Source organism: Scyliorhinus canicula, chromosome 5, assembly GCF_902713615.1.
Source record: "Scyliorhinus canicula chromosome 5, sScyCan1.1, whole genome shotgun sequence".
Classification (NCBI taxonomy): domain Eukaryota; kingdom Metazoa; phylum Chordata; class Chondrichthyes; order Carcharhiniformes; family Scyliorhinidae; genus Scyliorhinus; species Scyliorhinus canicula.
Window position 1 is genome coordinate 166,764,395 of NC_052150.1, and position 26,129 is coordinate 166,790,523.

General features: G+C 46.3%; 1 protein-coding gene across 5 annotated transcripts in view; it reads right to left on the reverse strand.

The window, feature by feature from the left end:
• The window catches only part of steap2 (STEAP family member 2, metalloreductase), a 101,889-nt gene extending 88,225 nt beyond the window's left edge, over positions 1–13,664 (reverse strand). For 2 of the 5 annotated variants that reach the window (XM_038798014.1, XM_038798019.1), the window contains exon 1: positions 12,734–13,661. The gene's annotated coding sequence lies outside the window, so the exon portion shown is untranslated. Of the gene's footprint in view, positions 1–12,733 lie in introns of all 5 variants that reach the window. The other 3 variants (XM_038798015.1, XM_038798018.1, XM_038798020.1) reach the window with 2 other exon arrangements.
• Positions 13,665–26,129: the final 12,465 nt, after the last annotated feature.

Below are 26,129 nucleotides of genomic sequence, written 5' to 3' on the forward strand. Positions count from 1 at the left end.
CAGGATCGAACGAGAGGCCATTGTTCCCTGACCCAGTGGGTTCCTTTTCCAAAGCTAAGTATTGGCCTTTAGTGGTAGAAATAGTCTAGTTCTGTAGTATTTTATGCATGAGTAGCGATTTACTGTGTATATAATAAATGTGTTTTGATTTGAACCTTACTAACTGGTGTACTGAGTAATTGATCAGCAATTGAACTTGAACCTCGTGGTGGTATCATAAAGATACCTGGCGATTCTAGAGCAAGGTGATTAAACAGAGCCAATTGAGTGTAAAGCACACTCACCACAAACGAGCAACATTTAGTGGCGGCCTCTGACGGGACTCAATTTAGAAGTGGACCCGCCCCCCCACTCCGAGAGAACCCAGACATTTGAAATTAGAATCCAATTGGGAACAGAAATAACCACAAGTGTTCAAGCAGTTCTAATCAATCCTCATAATTCGGAAGTGTGTTTATGCATGCGTAACTAACAGGGTTATAAGGTAAAACTGAGTTAAATCTGTCGGGAGTTTGTATTCCGGAAATTAGCAAAAGCCGTATCAGTGTTCACAGCACCGCCTTAGTACCCCTCATTCCAAATTTAAAAGAGAGCATTCGTATAGGAAAAACGGCCATGCAGGCAATGGAACGCCTCATGAACCCTCAAGAATTCAAGGTCGCAGCGACCAGCAGCAGAGTAGGTCAGTGTCCCGTTTGGGAAGTTGAGTTGAGAAAGTACCTCAAAGGAAAGGGATGGCCCCTTTGGAGTGACTTTTGCTCAAGTGAGGAAACAGCTCCCGGGAGTATAGGACATACTTGGTGGGAGAACCTGAGCAAAATACACAAGAAGAGCTTAGGGAAAGCTCGTAAGCCGATGACAATCGTGTCCTGTCTGGCACAATTGCGAGGCACAGAGGAGGTCGTTCGGACGCTCCGTAAAGAGTCAGAGGAGAGACATCGAATGAGCAAGGTTGATGTTAGCGAAGTAGAGAGAGAGAATATAGAATTGAGAAGGAAGTTGGCAGCAAAGGACAGAGAGGTGGATGATGCCAAGAGGGCACACCAGATCTTGTCTGGCGCATCTGAGCAGCTTCCAAACCTAATACGATTAAGGCCTATCAGGACACGCAACGTGCAGTCCTGGTTAGAGAAGAGACAGAGAAACAGGTTGAGGCATTGTGAAAGGAAAGCAATGCAGCGACTTAAAAGCAGCGCTAAGAGCACTCCATGCTTCCACCACGGAGCAGAGACAAAGCTCATTAGATCATGCAAAATGCCGGAAGCAGATTGCAGAACTGCAGTCTTTGCTTTCAGTACAAAATGGGTTTCAAAGCACCTTTGGATCCCAATTATATGAGGAAGACGGCCCCGATTGGCAAGAGTTAAACAAAACCGCGCAAAGATAAGTGCAGGGCACATGTGCGGAAGGAAAGCCCCAAAAGAGGAAAGCACCCCAACCCCCCCACAGAGCAGATAGATCAGGCACCAATGAATCTAGTCACCACCCACCGCACAGTTGCATCGGACGGAGACGCAGAATTCACGTACACAACCCCCTTAACCGTGACCCAATATAGGGATGCATGCGAAAAGATCACACGGTTCCTCCCCACCTCAGACCCCCACCAATTCTTTGCTAGAGTGAAATAGCAGGCGACCATGTACGGCCTGGATGAGCGAGAGCAAGTGAAGCTCACAGTTTTAAGTTTAGACCCTTCAGTTGTAGCAGCCCATCCCGACCCACAGAATGTAGGAGGAGGCACCCTTGCAGAGATGCACACGGCCATCCTAGACGCAATCGGATATAATAGAGGTGACCCCGTAGAAGGCCTGAATAAGTGCAGGAAAAAGAAAACTGAACACCCCACAGCGTTTGCAGGACGCCTGTGGATCCATTTTACAGCCGTTTTTGGACATTTAGACCGCACCCATTTGTCCCCAGACAACATGGCCAAATGGACCCGCACCCTTATCTCCCATGCAACAGAGGCAGGACAAAGAGCTTGCACCAATTATGACCCCTCAGAAGAAACGCATAATGAGAAATGGGTTGTAAAAAGGTTGTCCCGCGCTTGGGAGCAATCTTTGCATAATAAACCCGCGATTAGGAAACCCGAGGACGTACAGGCAGAGGCAGACATTCAAGCAGTTAGAGAGCACCAAACCTCGCATGGGTGAATGAAGGCAGGAACAACCCCCCCCACAGAAACCGCAGGAGTGTTACAACTGTGGACAATTAGGTCACTTTGCACGAGAGTGCAATGCTCCACAAAAGCCACAGAGAGCCCAGCAGACAGGCACTCTGAATAGAAACAGGACAAAGCCCATACATAGTGTAAACACCCGTTCAGACCAGGGAGACATGAACGGAACACACAGAGGGTGTTCGGGCTCCCCCACTTGGGTCTGCGACACACTTTGGGATAGGTCCGGCCGACCGGTAGTTACAGCGAAAATACGGGGACAGCCCATTGAACTTCTCTGGGATACAGGAGGGTCCCGCACCACAATTAATTCATCCAACATGTTTCAAAAGGACACGTGGCCCACTACAGCCACGATCAACCTCAACGGCTTCAAGGTCACTCACAGCAGGGACACATCACAGCCCCTGTATCCATTTAAATAGGTAACATTTCAACAAAACACCCCATAGTTTTAGTCGACCTGCCCCACACAGCAGAGCACATTTTGGGCATCGACTTCATGAATTTTCACAACCTGTCATTTGATCCTGTAAATCAATGTATCTGGAAAATGGCAAAGTCAGCCAGAGCCCCCGCAACGCTCACAGTAGGTGAGTATGCAAACAAGATTAGCGCAGTCGGTGATTATTGGTTTAATCCGACCACACTTAGCACGGACAAACAGGTTAGGGCAGTTCTCCAGAAGAACAGGACAGCGTTTGCCAGTCATAAACACCACTGTGGCAGGATAGCTGGTTCTGTTAAAATTACAGGACCTGACCCTAGAAACAATATGGATTTCCCCAAGAGGCAGAGGGAGAAATCGCAAAAATTATTGAAAGCTTATTAGAGCAGGGCGTACTTAGATCAGTAACCTCTACTAATAATGCCCTGATTTAGCCAGTTAGAAAGCCCGATGGATCATGGCGACTAACCATCGATTACCGGGAACTCAACAAAATCACTCCCGCCGCAGCCCCCACGGTAGCCACAAGTCCTGAGACCATGCTCAAACAGGGACTCAACTCACGATATTTTACGGTTTTGGATATCAGTAATGGATTCTGGTCCATTCCATTGGCAAAGGCATGCCAGTACAAATTTGCCTTCACATTTAAAGGTCAGCAATACACGTGGACATGCCTCCCACAAGGATTCCACAACTCCCCCTCCATTTTCCACCGACAGCTGGCAAATGGTTTAGCCAAATTTTCTCACCCCGAATGTCTGGTCCAATATGTGGATGACCTATTACTGCAGACAGACACCAAGGCAGAGCACATCTCGCTTCTGTCCGAACTCCTGGAACTCCTACAGCAAATTGGATGCAAAGTAAACCCCAAAAAGGTCCAAATTTTGGAAAACAAAGTGATATATTTGGGTACGATTATCACGCACAGCAAACGCGAGATCGAGCACAAAAGGATTGACTCAATTGTCAAATTGCCCCTTCCCCAGAATGTTTCAGCCCCCCGGTCGTTTTTAGGACTGGTTGGCTACTGCCGAAACCACATAGACGGTTTTGCCACAAAGGCAGCACCCCACTCAGACGTCCTAAAGAAAGAAGCCTCTTGGGAAGGGTTTCCGCAGCAACGGATGCTGTGGATGCTTTAAAACGCGCACTCACTGCAGCCCTCACACTACAGGTTCCAGACCCACTTTCCCCCTATGCTATCGAGGGAGCTACCACAGATCGCACCCTTTCGGCCGTGCTCCTCCAGGAACGGCACGAACAGTTAAGACCAATGGCTTATGCCTCCAGAGTTTTAGATCCTGTGGAGCAGGGATTTTCAGCCTGTGAAAGGCACCTGCTCGCAGTTTTCTGAGCAGTTCAATACTTTTCTTATATAACCGTACTAAACCCCATCACAATGCTCACGGAACACACCCCACACAACTTTTACTAGACGGACGATTAAAGGACGGCACAGTCAGCCAGATCAGAGCAGCCAGATGGACCCTTTTGCAGGGATGGGACATCACAGTCAAAAGGACCAAGACCCACACTTTCTTAGCAGACGACCTCCAGTACCCAGGCACCCCCCATGAATGTGAAATAATCTCACCACACCATAACACAGGGCCCTTTATTGCGAAAACACCCCCAGAAAGATAGGAAGTTCACCCCAGAGCCCCCAGCACACAGACACATGCGCACCCCTAAGGATATATGTGGATGGTTCATCCACTATATTAAACGGAAAGCGCATTACAGGATGCGGCATTTATGTTGAGGACGCGCAGGGACGCGCCCTAGAAGAAATCTCATTAAGACTACCAGGACACTTAGGCGTGCAAGCAGCAGAACTAGCAGCCATTGCATATATAGTTGATCACCCAGATTCATTTCCCAGCCCAGACGACATATATTCGGACAGCCTCTATGTCTGCAACAGTCTTACAGAATTCCTACCCCTGTGGAAAGCAAGAGGATTTGTTTCCGCGGACGGTAAATCCCTCCCTTCAGCCCCATTGCTCCACCACATTTTAGATAAAGCAAAGGACAGGACCTTTGGTATCATTAAAGTAAGAAGTCATCACCGTTCCTCCCCCCCTGGAAATGTAAAAGCCGACGCATTGGCAAAAGCAGGTTCCAGGCATGGACATTTTTGGAACCCCCCAGAAAGCGCACCAGTAAATGCAGTTCAGGTCTCGCAGAATAATATCGAGGATTTAGTGCAGGCCCAGAAACAAGATAGTAATCTCAGGGAGATTTTAAAAGGAAAGTTCCCAGCCCGTACGATAGGTTTAAAAACGCACTGACCACACATGACGGTGTGGTTCTAAAAGACACCCTTTATGTGGTTCCTGAACAGGACAGGAATCAGCTTATTTGTTTGTTCCACGATAGTCATGGACATCAAGGAATTGACCCAACTACAGCCCACCTCAGACAGCTCTGTTGGTGGCCACATTTAAAGAAAGACGTCACGCACTATATAGAAAATTGCCTTATCTGTGCCCAAAACAATCCAGACAAATATGCCAAGAAAGCTCAGCTTTGCCACACCCGCCCCGTTAATGGCTCCTGGACTAACCTCCAGATTGATTTTATAGGACCATTGCCCCCTTGCAGGAACGGTTACCGATATGTATTAGTTGTGATAGACACTTTTACAAAATGGGTTGAAGCATTCCCATCAAGGACTAATACAGCCAAGACCATGGCTAAGATTTTAACCCACCACATCTTTACAAGATGGGGACTCCCCCGCAGCATTGAATCCGACCAAGGTTCCCATTTTACGGGACGTGTCATGAAGAACGTCCTCACAATATTTGGCATAACCCAAAAATTCCACATAGCATACCACCCCCAGTCATGTGGTATCGTGGAACGAATGAACCACAGCCTAAAAGCAACCCTCAGAAAAATGGTCCAAGAAACAACACCACTTGGGATTCAGTCCTCCCTTTTGCATTAATGTTTTTACGTAATACTGTTTCAACTTCCACAGGTTTCACCCCACACACTCTCATAACCGGACGCTCCATGAAAGGCACTGAATTACTATTAGGACTGGACTTGACTCGCCCTGAAGTGACGACCCTCACCCACGAAAACGCAGTAAAACAGTTAGTTGTGAATGTAAAAATGGTTCAGCTAGCAGCCGTAGTGAAATTAGGCACAAGAAAGAAACAGAGTAAGGCCTGTTTCGATAAAACAGTGCATGCGACTGAGTTTGAGGTAGGACAGCAGGTCATGCGGTCTATTTACAACCCCAGCACATTTCTGTCGCCAAAATATTCGGGTCCGTATTCGATTGCAGGCAAAGTAAGCCCCTCAGTTTATAAAATAAAGTACCCCAACGGGAAGACTGCGTGGTTTCATATAAACCAGCTCAAGGCATATGGCTCGCAGTCTAACCATACACACCACGTCATGCGCGACGCAGCAGACCACGCCCCGCCCATAGAAAACGTATCCATAGCCTCCCCCAGCACGACTGACCCATCTACGGACTCGATCTCGACTCCGCCCCTCAACTCCAGACCCCGCCCCGGAACGCCCACAAGCAACAGCAGCAGAGACAGCGACTGTGACACAGATGATGGCCTCCCTACTACCCCCATGTAACAGGCCCCACACCCGACGAATCTGAACACGATTCGAGTAATCCCTTCCTGATCACATTCCTTGACAAACCTCACCAAAGACAACTGCCCGATGATGACGACCCCAACTTCGTTCCCACGGAATTAGACACGACTGTTTGGCACCGTGACAATTCGTACAGGCTCGTCCGGAACAACGAGGTGGACCCAAAGTCACACCATGCAGCCTTAGCAACCCTCATTCATACAAGAATATGGCATCCGGGAGAAGAGGATGACATTGAGTCTGACTCCCAACACGAGAACCCCTTTGCGACCCTGTTCACAACTAATAACTGAGGTGTCCAGATGATGTTTTAAAAGGAACCTCTTAAGAGAGAAACGGTGTCCTTTCTGATGGAACCTGCATGATTTACGTTGCATGTTTGTTTGTTTTGTGTTTGTATGTGTTCTTTGTTTCAGTTAAAACAGCTCGGCGTCCACACGCCCCATTTGTCCGCCGATACCTTTGAGAACTTGCCGGCATGCTCATCAGCTGAAACCGCTGAGAGCTTGCCCGATCCCAGTTCATAACTGCTCTTCTGGTTCGAAGGTAGAACCATTACAGCAACCCCCACGATGACTACATTCTTGCCTGTTCTTGTTGGATACTCAGGCAGTGGAGAAACGGCAGTGGTACCCGCCCTGTCTGAGGACCCCCCCTCTGGTCAGCCAAGTTCGGGTAGCGCACAGCCCGCCCTACCCGGGGATTCTATCCAATTCTTACCCGTCGTGGCCCATACTCATTTTGGCTCGAAAATGTTTCTTTTATTTTAGGGTGACCCTTCGGTTGCCACCCCTCCTGCTATTTACATCCACAAACATTTGGATGGTAAAACGCACAGCCTGCGTGACGACTCGCAATGGTTCAGTACTTTTGAGTATGTCTGGTCCTGAAATTCGTTTTTTTGAAAAAAAAAATGAGGGAGTCACAGATTGGTGACCAATTATAAAGGGAACATTGGCACTAAAGGACAGACATACTAACGCACGAGATATTAAACAAGATGGTAACAAAAACTATGCTTGATCCCACAGATTTCCAGAAGCTCCAGGAAGAGAACAGAAGGAAAGAGAAGGAAGAGAAGAGAAGAAAGAAGAAAAGATGACGAAAGCTTGTGCGTTTTTAGTTATTATTTGTGCATGGTTGCGCGCAAACGCGAACCCCCTCACCCTAACCCTCTCAATAGAAACAGTTAGAGATGACCGAGGTGAAGCCAGACTCCTCGGCGCCAGCAGGAGTCCAAAACAAAAGAAGCCAACGGACATATGGGAACCGCCCAGCGATCAGGGAACAGCCCCAGTATTGGGGGAAATCAAACTAAGTGATTGGGAACCTAGTCCAATCAATTGGAGCCAGGTCCGGGGTCCGCCCAAAAGGGCACAAAGCCCCTGGGGACTATAAAGTAGAGTCCCCAAGTTCAATTCGTCCTTCTTGGCAAGGTCTCCCAGCAGCTTGAAACAACCCTTAACAGAGACCTACCTAGCAGCTGCACCAACAAGTGAGTGTCCAGTCAACACACGCTACGAGATAGGCGCTCCTAACCCTTAGTCCATACCAGCTGGAAGCCTGCAGTCTCAGGATCGAACAAAAGGCCATTGTTCCCTGACCCAGTGGGTTCCTTTTCCAAAGATAAGTATTGGCCTTTAGTGGTAGAAATAGTCTAGTTCTGGAGTATTTTATGCATGAGTACCGATTGACTGTGTATATAATATATGTGTTTTGATTTGAACCTTACTAACTGATGTATTGAGTTATTGATCAGCACTTGAACCTCGTGGTGGTATCATAAAGATACCTGGCAACTCTAGAGCAAGGTGGTTAAACAGAGCTAATTGAGTGTAAAGCACACTCACCACAAACAAGCAACAGTACGAAAATGGATATACGTGATGTAGATGTGGGAAATGCTGTTCCAATCAAACAACATCCGTATAGACTTAATCCTTTAAAAGCTGGCACAAGTTAACAAAGAGATTGAGAGTATGCTGAAAAATGGCATAATTGAAGTGGGCTGCAGCCAATGGAGCTCACCCATAGTGATGGTACCTAAACCAGAAGGTACCCAACTGTTGTGTGTGGACTAGAGAAAGGTTAATGTAGTTACAAGAACGGACTCTTATTCTATCCCACCTTCGGAGGATTGCATTGTGAAAGTGGGACAATTAACTCTTATTTCCAAACTGGATTTACTTAAAAGGTTACTGGCAGGTGCCTTTATCCGAAAGGGCAAAGGAGATTTCAGCTTTCGTGACTCCAAATGTTATATACCAATTCAAAGTTATGCCATTCGGTATGAAAAACGCCCCAGCCACATTTCAACGGTTAACTAACAAAGTTGTTTCAGGATTACCCAATTGTGTGGTATACATAAGCGTTCTGGTAATTTTCAGCCACACATGGACAGAACATTTAAAAAATCTGATGGAGTTATTCGATCGACTTCAGGAGGCGAGTTTGTTGATAAACCTAGCCAAAAGTGAATTTGGAAAAGCCCAAGTCACTTTCCTTGGTCATACAATCAGACAGGGTCGAATGGTCACACGGGGTGTGAAACCAACAGTTATTGAGGAGTTTTCAATAACCTCAAGACAAAGGGAAATAAATCGATTTCTTGGCATGAGTGGATTTGATCGAACATTTCTGCAAAGTTTTTGTAGCATGATTGCTCCACTGATGGACTTGCTGAAGAAACGTCGAAAATTTCAATGGACAGTGGAGTTTCAACAGGCATTTGACTGCCTGAAAGCTGTGATAACCAATGCTCATGTGTTGGAGAATTGCAAGGGACTCTGTGATCAGATTGAACTAAAGTATCTGACTTTGAAGAGACATGCCAAGGCGTGGAGGAATGGATGGATCGTGCAAGAGACCTTCTTGTTCAATGAGACTGTCAGTCGAGAAGGATTTCAGTTGGAGGAAGACGAACGAAAAAAAATGGACTATATTATTATACCTGTTTGCGTGTGTTGTTTTTTTGAAACGGAAAAGGTATATTTACGGTGTGCATTTCTTAAAGGATGGTGAAAAATTAAACCATCTTGAAGTTGGTGGTTTATTTATTTTTTTCTTGGCGGAGTGTCATGTGCGAGTACCTTTAAGAAATGGGTGTTTAAGAAATGTACCATTAAGAAATGGGTGTTTATCAGTGATGTCAGAGTGTGGGTGGAGCTGGGCTGTCTGTCAGCTTTTTACTTTTGTTTTCGGCTGTTTGCTGTAGGGTGTGTTTTAGTTTTGTTTTCAGTGTTGGAGCTGAAGCCAGACAGAGCAGGTGTACTGTTGATCTCTCTGCCATGAAAAGACGATCTCTTGATCATTTGGTGAATTCAGAATTATAAAATGTTCTCAGTAGTGAATGTAAACCTAATGTGCTTCTGTTAAAGGTGTTTCTTCTTATTGGTGGATACAGGGTGGTGGATATAGGGTGGATACGTGGGTTTGAGTAGGGTGATCATGGCTCGGCACAACATTGAGGGCCGAAGGGCCTGTTCTGTGCTGTATTGTTCTATGTTCTATGTTCTGTCTTCTGGATGTTGTTTGGGAAGTTATTAAGGATTACTTACTGTTGTATTCTTTGGGGTCATATTTGAATTGATGGTTGCTAAAAAGGTTAGCGTGACTTCATAGAATAAACATTGTTTTGTTTTGCTTTAAAAAATACTTTTCCATTTCTGCTGTACCACACCTGTGTAATAGGCCGTGTGCTCCCCATACCACAATCGATTAAAAGTTGTGGGTCAGATGAACTCCATGATATACTTTGGGGTTCTCTAAACCCTGGCCCATAACAGCCCAATAAGTGCACAATTTGAAACAAATACTTCTCAGGTACATAAAAATATGAGAACATTAACTCAGAAGCTGACAATATGACTGAACAGATTACATTTACTAAGTAATAATTATATACAATAATCTTTATTAATGTAAAAGTAGGTTAATATTAATGCTGCAATGAAGCCACTGTGCAAATCCCGCAGTCGCCACACTCCGGCACCAGTTCGGGTACACAGAGGGAGAATTCAGAATGTCCAATTCACCTCACAAGCACATTGTTCGGGACTTGTGGGAGGAAACCGGAGCACCTGGAGGAAATGAGGTTGAGGTTACAATCAGCTCAGCTATCTTATTGAATGGTGGGGCAGGGCCAAGGAGCTGATTGGCCTACTCCTGCTCCTAATTCATATGTTTGTATGTAAGATTCAGTAATGGGGAAAAGAGAAGTTGATTCAGGAGCATTTTAATTACTAGGAGGACATCACATACTCCCAGAACACCTTGATCTACTGCAATTCGCACACCATCACAACCGGTCCACAGCAGACACCATTTCCCTGGCCCTACAATCATCCCTAGAGCATCTCGACAACAAGGACTCCTACATCAGACTCCTATTTATTGACTACAGCTCCGCCTTCAACACCATAATCCCAGCCAAGCTCATATCAAAGCTCCAAAACCTAGAGAACCTACTGGAGTGGTGCAGCGACAACAATCTCTCCCTCAATGCCAGCAAAAAAAAAAAAAGAGCTGGTCATTGACTTCAGGAAGCAAAGTACTATACACACCCCTGTCAGCATCAACAGTGGAAATGGTTAGCAGTTTCAAATTCCTAGGAGTGGATATCTCCACAAATCTGTCCTGGTCCACCCATGTCGATGCTACCACCAGGAAAGCACAACAGCACCTATACTTCCTCAGGAAACTAAGGAAATTCGGCATGTCCACATTACAGATGCACCATAGAAAGCATCCTATCTGACTGCATCAGAGCCTGGTATGGCAACTGCTCGGTCCAGGACCGCAAGAAACTTCAGAGCGTCGTGAACACCGCCCAGTCTATCACACAAACCTGCCTCCCATCCACTGACTCCATTTACACCTGCCGCTGCCTGGGGAAAGCGGGCAGCATAATCAAAGACCACTCCCACCTGGCTTACTCACTCTTCCAACTTCTTCCATCGGGCAGAAGATACAGTCTGAGAACACGCACGAACTGACTCAAAAACAGCTTCTGCCCCGCTGTTACCAAACTCCTAAATGACCCTCTTATGGACTGACCTCATTAACACTACACCCTGCTTCATCCGATGTCAGTGCTTACGTAGTTACATTGTATACCTTGTGTTGCCCTATTATATATTTTCTTCTATTCCATTTTCTTCCCATGTTCGTAATGATCTGTTGAGCTGCTCGCAGAAAAATACTTTTCACTGTACCTTGGTACACGTGACAAACAAATCCAACCAAATGGGGTACATGGTCAAAAAACTGGTACCATCACTTAGTGGAAAAGTCTTGACTGTATTTTCACATTGTAATTTATTCTGTACAGAGTTTAGGTTCAATGAAAAACCACAACCTTAACTGTTATAATCTCACTCTGAAGATTTAATAGTATAAGTTTAGAAAGTCCATACTTGTACATACAATAGTTCTAGAGATGCGGAACACATAGAAACAGCAGTAAGATAAAGATGTAAATATAGTGGAATGGCCCAACAACACTGTGATTTAGCCACATAAGGAGATTTTAGAGTAGAAGGCCAAAATCTTGATTAAAGGAATAAATTTTAAAGGAGCACCGTACGAGGAGGAAAGAGACAGAGAACCTCGGGAGTGAATTCAGAGCTTAGGGGCTTTGACAACTGAAGGCACAACAGGCAACATAGAATTTACAGTGCAGAAGGAGGCCATTCGGCCCATCGAGTCTGCACCGGCTCTTGGAAAGAGCACCCTACCCCCTATCCAAGGTCAACACCTTCACCCTATCCCCATTACCCAGTAACCCCACCCAACACTAAGGGCAATTTTGGACACTAAGGGCAATTTATCATGTCCAATCCACCTAACCCGCACATCTTTGGACTGTGGGAGGAAACCGGAGCACCCGGAGAAAACCCACGCACACACGGGGAGGATGTGCAGACTCCGCACAGACAGTGACCCAAGCCGGAATCGAACCTGGGACCCTGGAGCTGTGAAGCGATTGTGCTATCCACAAGGCTACCGTGCTGCCCTCAACATGGGACAATTAAAATTGGGGATGCTGGATAGGCCAGAATTGAAGGGACGCAGATATCTTGGCGGTTTGCAGTCGTGGAAGAGATTACAGAGATAGAGTGGTGAAGTCGTGGAGGTATTCGAAAACTAAAATGAGAATTTGAATAGACCCTAAAACAAGGTCAGGCACTCAGTCGAAGACTTGCTATTTCAATAAACATTTTTTTCTTGGTCAGCTTGGTCTCCAATATATCCCACAAAAAATCTATCATACTCTTTACCGAGCTCAATTACAAAAAAAACTCCATAGGCAGAATTTCTAATTTCCAATATGAAGGTGCTGTCCCTGCAGGAACACCAATTTGCAAATACCCAAATAATTTAAGTTAATGCTAGTAACAATATTGCCCTTATTGCCAGCTCAAGAACACTGTACAAATTTGAACAACTAATAACACACAACTTACCAGGTCAGATTTCTGTTAAGCTTTTGGCTTCTTATCCAGCTAAGAACCCATGTCGGTTGGGCTATTGCATTACCAAGTTATCTGCAATCGAGTAGGGAGAATCTCTGCTGCCTTAATCTCCAAATCCTATCAGTCAGTCAGATTGATTCTTAGTCACCAACAAATCTCGTGTATTGCAGAACTGCCTGCTTCACAGTATAGGATTACGAATTTATCTCAAAAATACGATTGGTGCCAATCTTCATTTACCAGGTGTGTCACCTTGATTCCAAGGAAACCCCAGTTCACCCCTAACCTGGAGTCATTAGTTGGCATTGAGAGCAGTGCAAATAAAACAACGAAATTCTCCAACATAAACTGTTCTGGAGCCTCCTTTATCCAGCCTGTTTATGCTATTAAGCAGCGTTAATAGTTTTGCTTGAATTGGGATCTGAGACTCTTCCTGGTGGTCGCCTGTTTTCTGTCTGCGCTTAATCTCCGCTCACTCCCTCTCGGCATCGTTACCCTAATAGCAGATCAGGACATCTCCAGGTGCTTCTGTCATTGCCATTTCCTCGCCCCTCTTCACGGGGAACAAATTCTGAACCTGCTTTATCCGCTGGCTTGCACTGTGAACGGGTTAGGCGGAAATGCCTGGGAGTACAGTGCTGCGGCGCTGTGAAAAGCCTCTAACTGAGCCCGCTCCAAGCCCAGGGCCTGCTCCATTCCAACCTTCACTGAGGGGTGAGCATTCCTGTTTCATTAGGGACTTGGCAAAAAAAAAAGTTATAACGCAACTAATCATTAGAAAGCGGCTGGTCACGTCTTGAAAACCCTGTCACGGTAAGTCCAGCTGTCGTGAGCCCCCAAGTTTAAAATAAAAGGTCCACTGCATATCAAAACCTGAAGTGAGAATAATTGTCCCCAGTGAATGGATTAGCATGCAGCTTCCCTGCTTTGTTTCAGAAATGAATCCCTCCCATCCGTCAATCTCTCTCCGGCACTACCACAAGGCGACCGTATATTTTATTGCTAAACATTTACTTTTACTGCGGTCTGGTTGAAATAGCTTCCCCTCCCTAGTGGATTTATATTTAGCTTAAGCATGATTCAGTTGAGAATGCAGTTATTTTGCATGTGGAGATTGAAACTTCCACACATCGAGTGGCTGCACAGAACCAGAGGAAGACAATAACAACCCTTTTTGTTTTCATTGTTGCAGCTGAGAGATTTCACACATACTATATCTTATCCGGCCCTTGATGAGCCGACGAATGTATGTATCCCTCAGCTATCCAGCACAAGTGGATAGCACTGTGGCTTCACAGCGCAAGGGTCCCAGGTTTGATTCCCCGCTGGTCACTGTGCGGAGTCTGCACGTTCTCCCTGTATCTGCGTGGGTTTCCTCCAGGTGCTCCAGTTTCCTCCCACAGTCCAAAGACGTGCAGGTTCGGTGCATTGGCCGTGATAAATTGCCCTTAGTGATGAAAAAAAAGGGCAGCACGGTAGCATGGTGGTTAGCATAAATGCTTCACAGCTCCAGGGTCCCAGGTTCGGTTCCCGGCTGGGTCACTGTCTGTGTGGAGTCTGCACGTCCTCCCCGTGTGTGCGTGGGTTTCCTCCGGGTGCTCCGGTTTCCTCCCACAGTCCAAAGATGTGTAGGTTAGGTGGATTGGCCATGCTAAATTGCCCGTAGTGTCCTAAAAAGTAAGGTTAAGGGGGGGGGGGGGTTGTTGGGTTATGGGTATAGGGTGGATACGTGGATTTGAGCAGGGTGATCATGGCTTGGCACAACATCGAGGGCCGAAGGGCCTGTTCTGTGCTGTACTGTTCTATCTATTCTATCTATACCGCATGAAGATATCATTTATATTCGCCTGCTTGGCATCGACCCCTCTTTCTCGTCATCTCAACTGATATTATTTTGTAGTACGGCTGTGATTTTGCAGTTGGAATGAAAGGCAACGTAAGCATTTGATCCGCACGGGGTTCAATCATTTTGTAATTAAATTACTTTCAGCAACAACCCAAATCTGGAAATGCTCTCGAAATTGACTTCTGTCCAGGGTAGAAGTTGCCAAATTTAGGGTCTCGAGGGGCTGAGTGGCCTACTCCCGTGTTCCTAACAGTTATTTAAAACGTTGACCCCCTTAACTCTTCATTTAATGTTTACATTTATTTTTAAACAGCTGTAATTCTGGGTACTAGACAGCAGACAAATTAACATCTTTAAAGGAGAAAAGGCCCTTTATTTGTCTAAGAACCCTCCTATATTAGTTCCTATTCAGGGAGACCGGTATGTGAGTCAGTTCCCAGTGTTTGCACAGCTACATTCAGCCTCCTCATCCCTGCAGCAGACAAACAAGAACTGGCTCAATGATCCTGTGACGAGGATAGTGAACTGGAGCTGAGCGGTATAAATGCCAGGATGTGGACTCTGAAGTTAAAGGAATGGATGTACAAAAGCAGCTGTAGGAGGACGGTGTCTTAAATAAATAGATCAACTGTCGGCAAGGTGGCACAGTGGTTAGCAGTGCTGCCTCACCGGTCCAGGGTCCCAGGTTCAATTCCAGCCTCGGAATACTGCGTGGGGTCTGCACATTCTCCATGGGTTTCCTCCCAGTCCAAAGATGCGCAGGCTAGGTGGCTGCTAAATTGCCCCTTAATGTCCAAAAGATTAATTGGGGTTATTGTGTTACGGGGATAGGGTCAGGGTATGGGCCTAGGTACGGTACTCTTTCCAAGGGTCGGTGCAAACTCAATGGGCCAAATGGCCTCCTTCTGGACTGTAAATTCTAAGATTCTTGAAAAATGAATAACTGACGAATTCTTCTTGGAGAGAAAAGAAACCCCAAAACGCTGGGGATGCGGGACATCTGAAATAAAACAGAAAACACTGGGAATACTGAACAGGTCGGGCAGCTTCTGTGGAGAGATTAACAGCTGTCAACGGCTGGATTTTGTGGCCGGGGTGAAGTGATAGCACTCAGCAGTGACCTCAAACAAAGCTGACCACAATGAACCAATGCTTTCGGTGATATGAATTTCCTCTTTCCTGCCATGATGTTTGCATCTAGTCAAGGGTATCTATAGGGTTCCAGGGACAACGATGCCATCGGGCAAGATAAGCAGCCAATCACATAAAAAGCATTCTTGAGGCAAACCAGGAATTAAATGCAGTAATTATCCCATCCTCCCATTTTTAATATCAGAGAGTGAAATAAACGGGATATATATATGGGACCAAAGCAGAACCTAAGCAAACAAACTTTTGAAAATATGACAGTTTAATTTTTGATCATGAGGGAAATTTGACATTCGACAAATATAAAATAGTTTTTTATTTCAGGGACAGAGAGGTTGTTGAGCAATAATTATCAATCGAGTACACCATTAAAAATCTAGTGACACCTCATTCAAGAAGGTGTAACTGTTTCAACAGTTTTTCCAGTGAGACGACTAGCACAAAAGGGCAAGTTCGCATCAGTTCAGTGATTTCTAATAAACTGCAGTCTAATGCATTGTAGGGAATTAAATTCTTCACTCACTGACATCAATTTATGAATTTCCACATTTGCGTGCCTGGACTCCAGACGATGCTTTCAATTCCAGAAAATTAATGACTGCAATCACTGACAGTTTGGCTGTCATCACTACCACAAAATCCAGGCCCTTGTTTCAAGAACTCACCACAGGTCAACGACTTAAAAAGTTGACTGTTTCTCTCACCTGCCTTGTATTTCCTACATTTTCTGTTTTTATGCAAGACATTTTTACAAGTCTAACCAAAAAGCTGGCGGACAATTAGGAAAAAACCTAGAGCCAAGTGGAATGGGCAGGATTTGTTGCAATGGTAATAATAGGAGCAGCCATCATAAGTTATATCAATGTACCCCCAAACCTCCAATGGCCAATTCACATCATAATTTGTTGGATCCATACTTTGCACCTGCCACAGCAAGCACATCTGTGAATAGGAAGCAGTGCAGCTATATTTAATACACAATAAAACACCAGGGATAGAATGGAACAAAGCTTTTGTCATCAGGGACAATTTTAAGCACTGATCTGATGACATAGGATGGAGAGTATAAATATGGAAAAAATATCCAGATTGGGTTTATATTAATGAATTTGTACTAAACCATAGCATAAAACAAATTGACATTAAGAAAGGACCTGTTTGCATAGGGATGTCTCCAAGTTGTGTGCAGTCCCCAGCCATATTCTTCTACTGGTTGTAATTCTTGCCTGGTTCGCAATGTCAGTAAATAAACAAATACCAGTTGGCCGAAAATCAGAACACCTTGGATGATAAAGCACTTTTTTATTACTTAATCAGTTTAAGATTTAAAGAAGTTTCTTGAACATAGGTAAAAGTTTAATCCCGAGTCAACTTGCTGTGTGATTGAATTCTTCACTGACTCTCCAGTGCCAATCTGGAATGGTCTAAGTATCAATCTGTGTGATAATTTAACAAACATGAGTGTGACATTGATTCTAATGAAGGCAGGTCTATTATGGTTAGCAGTTCAACCTTGTCAGTGAGAGTCTCTGTGGAGCAGCACAGAAGTTCCAGTAAATTATGGCCTAATGTACATTGTAAGTTACACACCAAATCACTTCTTGGAATTATTAAGCCATAACAACAGTGTATAATTTGGATGTGCTATCATTATGGTCTTGATATTCAGAACATAGAGGCCTGTGGTTTTTGAAAAAGTTGAAAGTTGTGGATGATTCATTAGAAAAGTAATCTGAGAGAGGCTGTGGCAAGGCGTTTGGAAGAAAAAAGCTGACATGTTGAGATACAAAGAGTTATTCTATTAGTACCAAAGTTATCCCTTTCCACAGTTGAATCTGTGCCTCCTTGTCCAAAGTCTATGGTTTAGCTTATAACATTCTGGATGAACCTTTCCTTTACAATTTATTGTCTTACATATCTCAATAAAGTCATTTTATGAGGAAAGACCAGAAAAACTTTTTATTAGAACAGAGAAGGCTAAAGAAAATGTCTAAGAAGGATATTCAATATTTTATTAGATGTTTTGGTATGGTAAATTGGAGTAAAAACTTCCACAGGCCAGTGAGGCGGTAATTTAAAGGCTTGTAGTTAAGATCATTGACCACAGGCATAAATGGAAGATTACAGGAGGGCATGTTGGGCGCAACACCAGGCATACCTAAAAATGAAACTTGGTGAAATTCAACACATAACTAGTTACGTGCCAAACAGCATAATCAGCATGTAATAGACAGGCTAACCAATTCCACAACCAATGGATAATCTAAGCTCTGCTGTCCTGCCACATCCAGTTTTTTTTTAGAACATACAGTGCAGAAGGAGGCCATTTGGCCCATCGAGTTTGCACCAACCCACTTAAGCCCTCATTTCCACCCTATCCCCGTAACCCAATAACCCCTCCTAACCTTTTTGTCACTAAGGGCAATTTATCATGGCCATTCCACCTAACCTGCACGTCTTTGGACTCTGGGAGGAAACCGGAGCACCCGGAGGAAACCCACGCAGACACGGGGAGAACATGCAGACTCCGCACAGACAGTGACCCAGCAGGGAATCGAACCTGGGACAAGTGCTATCCACTTGTGCTACCGTGCTGCCCTAAACAGTTGTGAATGGTGGTGGACAATTAAACAACTTACTAGGAGAGTAGGCTCCACAAATATCCCCATCCTCAATGATGGAGGAGCCCAACACATCTGTGCAAAAGACCAGGCTGAAGCATTCGCAACGATCTTCAGCCATAAATGCCAAGTATATGATCGATCTCGGTCTCCAACGGAGGTCCTGAGCATCACAGATGTGTCTTCAACCAATTTGATTCACTCCATATGATATCAAGAAATGGCTGAAGGCAGTGGTTACTGCAAAGACTATGGCGCTGACAATATTTGGTAAAAGTACTGAAGACTTGCCACACCTCTTGCCAAGCTGTTCCAATACAGCTACAACACTGGCATCCATCCAGTGTCACAACACCCTCTTCTAGTGCCACACTTGGCCATGAGTCGCAACAGAGATGACATCAGATGTTACTTAAAATACCCAAATTTCTTGGTTGAGCCCAATAAACTAGAGTCACCAGGTTTACATTTCTAAAAGCAAGTAAACTTCTATTAGTTACAGTATTATAATTCAACAGATAGAAAATGTAACTGGCTATCTACTGCCCCTTTCCCAACACCCCCTTCCTAACTTGTCTCACTCTACGCACATACAGACAGACAACAGAGGGGAAAGGGAAAGAAAATACTAATGAAAATAAAAGAAATGTTTACCAGTCATGGAGGAGTCTGGAAAGGAGTGTAAAAAAATGGTTTATTTCCAAAAGGAAAGTATTTACAAATAGTATCAGTTCCAGCTGGGACTCTGCAGCTCAGCTCCTACCTGGGCCAACTTTTATGGTTAACTATCCCGCTGATGGGCCTCATCTCCTCAGCGAGATAGGTTGTACTCCACAAAACCCATGGGGAGATTAATCGGGTCATCCCCGTGGGTCATCTCGGCCCGTATTAAATGGGTACCTCTGTATGATAACCAACGGCTTGGGATCATGGAGGTTTGCCACGAGTGTCACTAACTCTTGGAACATCTTGGGTCGGGAGCCGTGGGGTATGTTTGGCTCCTTACGACATTGAAAGTGGTGCCTCCCAGGCGATCAGAGGAATCATCGTTTGGCGATCATGCCCAACGACAGCGTTTGCCTGAAAGAAAATAGCGTATAGACTTTGTGCATTGAATCCTGTCCTCTACACCCGCATTGAGTCTGCCAAAGAGCTGCATTTTCAACATGATGCAAACCTTATTCCTTCGTCAAGAGAGGTGGTTCTGCTCCGGATGGTTAGCAGCGCCAACTGTTAGTTCTGCTTTATCCTCATCGCCAATTTAATAGTCATGGTGGAGTCCAGAAAGCAGGGTCAAAAATTGATTATTTCCAAAAGGAAAGTATTTACGAGTAACAATCTCCGACGGGATGACTCTGCAGCTTGGCTCCTACCTGGGTGGACTTTTATGGTACTCAGTTAACTAACCTGCTGATGGACCCCCTCCTCTCAGTGCGGGAGCTATACTCGTGGGTAGATTAATCGGGTGGTCCCGTGGCTCTCGTGGGTTGTAACAATAAGGATCTTTGATGCACTGGGATAGCTTCCTGTCAATGGGCTGGATTCTCTGTTTGAGAGACTATGGGCGGGATTCTTCGTTGGCCGATGCAGAAATTGGGAAGGGCGATTGGGCGGAGAATTGGTTCCGATGTCAAAATCATGGCAGATGCCGATTTGACGCCCAATGACGATTCTCCATCACCTCGACAGCGGCGTCAATGCGTTCCGGAATGCACGTGCAATAGACGCCGTTTACATGACGTTAGTGGGCCTGACCTGGTATTCTCTGGGGCCTCCGCGATTCTTCGCCTCCAATGGGCTGAGTTCCCCATTTGTGCTTTTAAAAATCGTGAAACCAGCGTCTTGGCTGCTGAGGAAGAGAGAGAGTGAGAGGAGGTAAGACCCAGAGAGGAGCGGGCTGCTGGCCCGGACACTAGCCATGCTGGCTGGGGTGCGGGAGACCTTGCCAGGGGGAGGGGGAGATGGGGGGAACAGACAGAGTTGCTGGGGTGACACCCCCACAGGACTGTGCTGGTGTCCAGGCATGGACCGCTATTGCGACGGCCACCTTTTTGCGCATCCACTGACCACTCACCATGGCACCTGGTTCTGTCATGTGACACTGGCAGTATGGGTGTTACCACCCCCATACGCCACCCTCCTGCCCCCCCCCCCCCCCCCCCCCCCACTGGCTGCCACCCGCAGGCGGCCCACCCAGAGGAACACAGTAGCCCCTGGAGAGGACAGTGCCTTAAGACCATAAGACATAGGAGCAGGATTAGGTCACTCGGCCCATCGAGTCTGCTCCCCCATTCAATCATGTGTCATGTGAGAGTACCTTTAGAAATGAATGTTTAAGCAATGTATCTTTATAAAATGGAGCAGCTCATATTACTGAAGTGATGTCAGAGTGTGGGTGGAGCTGGGTGTTTAGCTCAGCCATTTTGCAGTGTTTTGGTTTCAGTTTTGAGGAAAAGAGCTTGGGTGTGTCTGTGTTTTGCAGTGAGCTGGATTTACTGTGATCTCTGCCATGAAAGACTATCTCTGAATCATTTGGGTGATTTAAACTCATAATAGTAATGTCTTTAACCTGATGTGTTTCTGTTTAAAAGTGTTAAGTCTTTTGGAGGTTTGAAGGAACATTTTGAGGGATTATTTAGTGTTGTATTATTTTAGGGATTATCTTTGAAGTAAGGGGTGTGAAGGGATCCAATGTTTATTTAAAAAGGTTAAGTTGAATTCATGGAATAAACATTGTTTTGTGTTTAAAAACCCCTGTGTCCATAATTGTAATACCATACCTGGAGACCAAGCCGTGTGCTTCAAAAGCAACAATACATTAAAGGGAGAGGTTGGTTGAACTCCATGATGTATTTTGGGGTTCTGAAAACGCCGCTCCCATAACACATGGCTGGTATTTTACTCATCCCCTTCTCCTGCTTCCTCCCCATAACCCCTGATCCCCTTATTAATCAAGAACATATCTGCCACTGTCGTAAAGATATTCAGTGATTTGGCCTCCACAGCCTTCTGCGGCAAAGAGTTCCACAGATTCACCACCTTCTGGTTGAAGAAATTCATCCTCATCTCTGTTGTAAAGGATCATCCCTTTAGTCTGAGATTGTGTCCTCTGCTTCTAATTTTTCCTACAAGTGGAAACAAGAAGAAACATCCTCTCCACGTCCACTCTATCCAGGCCACGCAGTATCTTGTAAGCTTCAATAAGATCTCCCCTCATCCTTCTAACTTCCGAGTACAGACCCAGAGTCCTCGATCATTCCTCATATGACAAGCTGTTCATTCCAGAGATCATTCTTGGGAACTTCCTCTGGACCCTTTTCAAGGCCAGCACACCGTCCCTTAGATACCGTCCCCAAACCGCTCACAATACTCCAAATGGGGCCTGACCAGAGCCTTACATAGCCTCAGAAGTACATCCTTGGTCTCTTACCCTCTCGACATGAATGCTAACATCTCCCTTGCCTTCCTAACTGCTGACTGAGCCTGCACGTTAACCTTAAGAGAATCTTGAATAAGGACTCCCAAGTCCCTTTGTGCTTCTGATTTCCTAAACATTTCCCATTTAGAAAATAGTCTATGCCTCTATTCCTCCTTCCAAAGTGCATAACCTCACACTTTTCCACATTGTATTCCACCAGCCACTTCTTAGCTCACTCTCCTAGCCCGTCCAAGTCCTTCTGCAGCCCCCCTGCTTCCTCAATACTACCTGCCCCTCTACAGATCTTTGTATCATCTGCAAACGTAGCAACAATGCCTTCAGTTCCTTCTACCAGATCATTAATGTATATTGTGGAAAGTTGTGGTCCCAGCACAGACCTCTGAGGCACACCACTAGTCACCGACTGCCATCCTGAAAAAGACCCCATTATCCCCACTCTCTGCCTTCTGCCAGTCAGCCAGTCATCTATCCATGCCAGAATCTTACCCTTAACACCATGGGCTTTTAACTTATTTAACAGTCTCCTATGCGGCACATTGTCAAAGTCCTTCTGGAAATCTAAATAAATCATGTCCACTGATTCTCCTTTGTCTAACTTTCTTGTTACCTCCTCAAAGATCTCTAACAGATTTGTCAGACATGACCTCCCCTTGACAAAGCCGTGCTGACTTAGTCCTATTTTATCATGCACTTATCATGGGCTGGTTTAGCTCACTTGGCTAAATCGCTGGCTTTTAAAGCAGACCAAGCAGGCCAGCAGCACGGTTCGATTCCCGTACCAGCCTCCCCGGACAGGCGCCGGAATGTGGCGACTAGGGGCTTTTCACAGTAATTTCATTGAAGCCTACTCGTGACAATAAGCGATTTTCATTTTCATTTCACTTCCAAGTACTCGCAATCTCATTTAATAATGGACTCCAAAAATCTTACCAATGACCAAAGTCAGGCTAACTGGCCTATAATTTCCCCATCTTCTGCCTCCCTCCCTTCTTCAATATTGGTGTTACATTAGCCACTTTCCAGTCCTCTGGGACCCTCCCGGCCTCCAGTGATTCCTGAAAGATCACCACCAATGCCTCCACAATCTCCTCAGCTATCTCTTTTAGAACCCTGGGGTGAAGTCCATCCGGTTCAGTTAGTTTATCCACCCCCAGAACCTTCTCCTTAGTGATGGCCACTGCACTCACCTGTGCCCCCTGATTCTCCTGGAACTCAGGGATGGGTGCCAGGGCCAGGAACCCCGCAAGGTGTTGGGCTCTGACGGGGCCAGTGGTGCAGTTTTGGGGGGGGGGGGGGGAAGAAAGGACATGTGGGGGCGGATCCCACAGTGCCAACTGGGGCCACCATGTAGCTCGGTTGACCTTGATGGGCACGGGGGATACGCACCATTCTAACATGCCAACCCTTTCACCCCCTGCAGTCAATGGATATTGGAGATGCCAGATGAGGCCTCGTGTGTACCGGCACCGCCTGTCATTCAAGCTCCTGCTGGACCGGGCATGCTGTCGAAGACTCTGGCTGAGCAGAGACAGTGCAACATATCTGCCAAATAATGGCACAACTGCCACCCCAGGGGTATGGGGAGGACACACGCTCCCGGTGTCTGTCAAGGTGACAGACGCCATGAACATTTACACGACAGGGTCCTTCCAGGCGCCAGGTGAGGAATTGTCCGGAATCTCACAGACCACGGTGCACAGGTGCATACGCGCTGCCACGGTGGCCCTATCCGCCTAGGCGGATCAATACATCTATTTTAATGTGGACCGATCCACCAGGATGCCCGGGCAGCGGGGTTTGCCACCATCGATGGGATGTCCCAGGTCCAGGGGGTGATCGACGGGATATATGTCCCCTACAAAGCATCTGCAGATGACAGGCCGCTCTACATCAACCCAAAGGAATTCCACTCGATAAATGTGCAGCTGATATGTGACCATCAGCTGCGCATCATACATGCCTGTGCCCGATACCCGGGCAGTGTGCACGACGCCTTCATTCTGGCACACTCGATGATTCCTGACATGTTTGAGACAAGCCCCCCCACCACCCCCCTCTCAGTTGACGGTTGGCTCCGGGTTAAAGGGGTTATCCGCTATGGTTGTGGCCGCAGACGCCTACCTGGAGGCCATAGACTGACGCAGAGACCTGCTATAATGACGGCCATACACAACAGGGGCATGATCAAGCGGTGCTTCAGCCTCCTGAAGATACGGTTCATGGCCTAGACTGCTCTGGAGGGACTCTCCAGTATGATACTGAGAGGGTCGCCCGCATCGTGGTTGATTGATTGATTGATTTGATTTATTGTCCCATGTACCGAAGTACAGTGAAAAGTATTTTTCTGCTGCCGAGGGAACGTAAACAGTATGTACATAGTAGACAAAGAGAATAATCAACAGAGAACATTGACAAATGGTACATCAACAGACAGTGTTTGGTATGTGTGGAACAAGGGGCCAAACAAAGCAAATACATGAGAAAGGGCAGCATAGGGCATCGTGAATAGTGTTCTTACAGGGAACAGATCAGTCCGAGGGGGAGTCGTTGAGGAGTCTTGTAGCTGTGGAGAAGAAACTTTTCCTATGTCTGGATGTGCAAGTCTTCAGACTTCTGTACCTTCTGCCTGAAGGAAGGGTCTGGAAGAAGGCGATGCATGAGTGGGAGGGGTCTCTGATAATGGCCTGCTGCATCTTCCTCAACATTGCACAGCAGAGGGACAATGTACGGAGGAGGAGGAATGCCAGGCCTCGTCCGCCGAGGAGGATGCAGAGGAGGGCAAGGGTGGGCAGAATATGGAGCCCAGGCAGGGACTGCCAGCAAGAAAAGCAAATCAGATGTTTCAATGCATTTAAAGGTCAATACAGGCAGCACCTTCCAAACTTGCAACCTCTACCACCGAGAAGGACAAGGTCAACAGATACATAGAAACACCACCACCTGATTCAGAACCATATTGCCTTTCCTTCACTGTCACATGAGAAGCAGAGTTGCTGCTGGTGGCAGGGAGTAATAAAGGCCCGAGGCCCAAGGTGGAGGATTTGGAGAATAAGTCACGGTGGCTGAACCTCAGGTTGGTGGGGCTGCTGGAGTCAGTGGAGGGCTCGAAGCTGACCCAGTATTTCTCCAAAATGTTTCCTTGATTGGTGGGAGGGGATGATGTGTTCATCCCACCAGAGTTGGACAGAGTTCATCAGGCGCTCAGGCAAAAGCTAAGGCCGATTGAGTCACCGGGGGCGGTGTTAATCCGCTTTCACAGATATCGGAGGAAGGAAAGGGTGAAGGAGATTCGGAATATTAACTGGGATGGGAACATGGTGAGGGTATACCAAGTCATTGGGACTGAGCTGCAAAGAGCTTGCGGCCTTAAACAGGGCGAAGGCAGTGTTTTGTATAAAGGCGTGCGATTGGGTGTGATGAACCTGGCGCAATTGTGGATCACAGTAGACTCAAATTATCACTATTTTGATCATCTGGAGCAGGCGGAAGCCTTCATCGGAGAGAATAAGTTAGGACCGCTGCAAAGAGGACTAGGACGGCATGGTAACACAGTGGTTAGCACTGTTGCTTCACAGCACCAAAGTCCCAGCTTCGAATCCTGGCTTGGGTCATTGTCTGTGCGGTGTCTGCACGTTCTCCCCGTTTCTACATGGGTTTCCGCCAGGTGCTGCAGTATCCTCCCACACGTCCCGAAAGACGATCTGTTAGGTAATTAGGACATTCTGAATTCTCCCTCTGTGTACCCGAACAGGCGCCAGAATGTGGCGACTCGGGGCTTTCCACAGTAACTTCATTGCAGTGTTAATGTAAGCCTCCTTGTGACAATAATAAAGATTATTATTATATGGGACTCTGTGTATGAAGGGAGGTGTTTATTTGTAAAATATACCTGTACTACTGCGTGTTTTGTTGTGTTATTCCTGCTCTGTTGGGGGTGGGGTGGTACTAAAAAAGGGGATTGTTACATTTCATTTGGAAGGGAGAGAGAATTGTTGACTTTGTGGGGGCTTGGGCATGGTGGTGGGAGACGGGACATGTTGGCTATTTTTTGAGGGGCTGTTAGTGGGGGACCTTGGGTGGAGGTCACTTTGCTGGCTATATAGAAAGGGGTGGCTAACAAACGGGAATGGAGTGAGGGGGGTGGCTGCGGCCTTTTGGGCCTGATTGGGAGGGGTGCAATAGATCTAGTTGTTTATTTGTGTGGTGGGGGGAAGTGACCAGGGCCTTTTCTTTGTCTCACCCTCAGCGTGCGACTGGTGGCCATCTTAGGTAGGCCTGGGACCCAGGATTTGTGGTAGGAATATTGCATTAGGGTGCAGATGGCTGACTCGA